Genomic DNA, 3,353 nt, shown 5'->3' with positions numbered 1-3,353 from the left:
AATGAAATTGTGATATTTAAAGGAATGCGTTTGCTGTCTGAATTTCTTTTAACAACAGAACCGATCCTGAAATTTGGACGATGGGTAATTTCGGTCCGTGATCCTAACAATTGTACAATACTTTCTTTTAAACCATCCTGGAGGGACATATGAAAAACAATTTTTTTTTTTTTTCATTGGATCAGCATTACACATTGCGGCAAATTATACTGCAGATATTAATTGCACATATTTCCTAGCTTATAGCTATATTTAATGAAAAACGAGTTTCACTAGAAGTTTATGGCATGTAGTTAAATGATTTTATAATTTCGATACAAGTCAGGTAAGTAAAATAAAAATCGGTTGGTTTGAGGATGAAGCCACCTAATTAGTATTTTCAAAGGTATCTAAAATCATGAATTCATAGTTTAACTTTTAAAAAGTGTTTCAATCGTGTACTTGCACTTCAAGAAAAAGTCTCTGTGCAGCGAAAGAATTGAAATCTTTGTGAAACAATTTAGAATGTGTCACTTCTTAAAATCTATACTTGGCTTACTCAAAATAGAGTGGAAAGAACAGTGTCTAACGTGAACAAATGCCACCTTTCAACAACCAATTACTATCGAGATACCCACACTACGTCACTTGCAGGTATCTCATTATACTATGTGTTGAAAAATCAACTAGATTTGAGATAAACTAAGTTACGCACTGAAGCATTATTACATACATTATTGAAGCATAATTGCTTGATTGTAATAAAATGTAACCATCATGAATTGATTACAATCAACATAAGTTTCGGTGCTGAATAATGCGTATATTTATTCTGATGAGTTTAACGAGATATCGTTGGATAAATATATGAAAAATAAGTTGTTTTCTTTTTGTTTATTCTGCTGAAGTTAGCAACTATATAAATTACATAATTAAACTAACAAATCACTTAAATATGAATAAGTCATGCTTCATAGAAAAAGGTAATCAAAAACTTTAACTTTCGATTGTGAAGGGATGATTCGTGACTGATTGTTGGACATTTATGTGCAGGAAGTTCGGTAAAAATCACCCTTTATATATATTTTTTAGAATCCTTGTCAAAAAATGAAACTAAAAAGGAGTACATATTGGGGTCGTAAATTATTATTTCAATGTAATATTTATTCAAATTATTATTTCTAGAACGCTGTCATACGATTTATAGAAAAGGAAGGTGGATGTAACAAACAGGTTTGATTGGAAGTTAAAAACTTGAAGGTGCTTCTAATAATTATCTTTCAACTTCTGTCTCTCCTCGCAATGCAACCTGTCTTATTGTTTGATACATGTACTCTCCTATACTGAAAGAATTACCAAATATGTTACTGAAAATTAAGTTTTCAGATTTTTTATTTTTCTATATTAGAACTGCTTAAATTTAAATTACAAAAAAATGTAATATTTCGGCTGTGTTTTAAAGGCTCTAACATTACATGAAATAACACACCCTCCCATAACTGCTGTGAATTTGCAGTTATTCATGACTATTCTCTCGACGCTACTTTTGCAAACGGCGCAGAACTTCAATAATGCCTGTCATATTTGGAACCTTTACAAAAAAATAATTTAGTGAAAATGAAAAGCATTTGTGATATAATTTTTTAAACAGACATTGCAATATCTGGGCTCATAAGAATTTTTCATTGATTTCCATTTAAGTGGAAAACTATCACCAAAATGGCCATTTTCTAAAAAGTTTAAGGATTCAAAGCTCAAGAGCCGTGGTGGCTAAGTGGATAGGGCAACAGCCTCCCAATGAGGTGACCGGGGTTCGAATCCGAGAGATGACTGGTCGATGAGAATTCCGCACACGGCTCGCGCCGATGTAAAATATTCTCATAGAGATTCCCCTTCTCACAGAGCTGTTTGTGGCAGAGATTGAAACACTGAAAATCTTATGAGCAAAAAATCGATATCAATTTACAAATCATACATGTTTAATATGTAACATAACTTTTTGAACTAACATTTATCATTAAATTACGTACTAATGCAGACACCTTTAAAGTAACTTATTCAAGAAAAATATTATTTCTTACAAGAATCGCGATTTTGGATATTAAAATCGCGGAATTCTGCGATATCCGCGTGAAGATCTCATGCCCTGTTTCGAGTTTTTAGACCAGGAAGAATGATGCAAAAAACCCGGAATAGAATCGACCCTGCCTTGCCATCAGGCTAACTGTGGGAGGTTTTCCATTCCATATAATGCTAATGTGGGTTACTTCAGTCAAAAAGCCCTCCATGAAGGGAAATTTCTACCAATATAATAATAATTCATTCACGAGTTTCCTTCTGTTCTGGATTGGGTTCATAGCTACTGAGTAGAATATTGGTAACTCAAAAATGGATCGGCTGTTTAACGACAGTTGTATAAAAAAGGGATTCTTAAAATATTTAACCCTTACCAATTTTTTTGAAACAAAATGCAAAAAATCAACATATTTTTTTATTTTATTAATAAATACAAGGAACTAAAAAAAAAAAAAACACACACACAAGTTCCAAGTTGAAATTTTAATTTTTTTCTGTGTAAAAAATATATAATTTACTATCCCAAATTATCTCGTTCAAATGAAAAATGTTAAATATTAGTCTTTGTATATGTTCTCATCTTCATAATCATCTGCATTACTTTCACTCGCGAAAGTCTTTTTTTTTTTTTCGTAACTCTTTTTCTATGTAAATTCATCAGCCATCGTATATACAATTGTACTAAACACATCTGCAGTCCCACAAATAGCAAACCTCCCAAACAAATATTGGCAAACTTCCATTCACAGCAGATTATTTTTTGTTTTGCTATCGACCAAATGAATATGCGATAACACAAAACGTATTAAAGAATTCTGCTATGTCCGAGTTTATTCGGGATAATAAATATTTGCAATATATACATACCCGAGTTAACTCGGGACAATCAGGGAAGCGGTTAAGCTAATCTTCGATTCAAAAACCAAAGACTGTGTTAAAAATTATTGGTTGAATGTAAAACAGAAACAAAAGGAACAGAGGTGCGCTTAAGAAATATTGTTATGAAACAAATTTTACTGTTATAAAAATTACATCCAGACAGTTGTTTTCAGTCACTTTCAAAGAATCCTGAATATATTTGTAAATTAAATTAAATATTGTGTTTAAAAGTAGTGACAGAAATTCGCAAAAGAAAACATAAACAAATAAGATAACTTCATATAAAAAATTTTATTATTTGACATATTATTATACATATTTTACAAAGGAAAACTTGGCTGAAATTTTTAAATATTTCAGATCTATTAAGTAACAGTACACTCTCAGTTGACTAGGCTGTTACTGGGAAAACTTTCAGC

Source organism: Parasteatoda tepidariorum, chromosome 7 (assembly GCF_982258835.1).
Source record: "Parasteatoda tepidariorum strain Cologne lab strain chromosome 7, Ptep-v5.0, whole genome shotgun sequence".
Lineage (NCBI taxonomy): Eukaryota > Metazoa > Arthropoda > Arachnida > Araneae > Theridiidae > Parasteatoda > Parasteatoda tepidariorum.
This window is presented reverse-complemented; position numbering follows the sequence as displayed.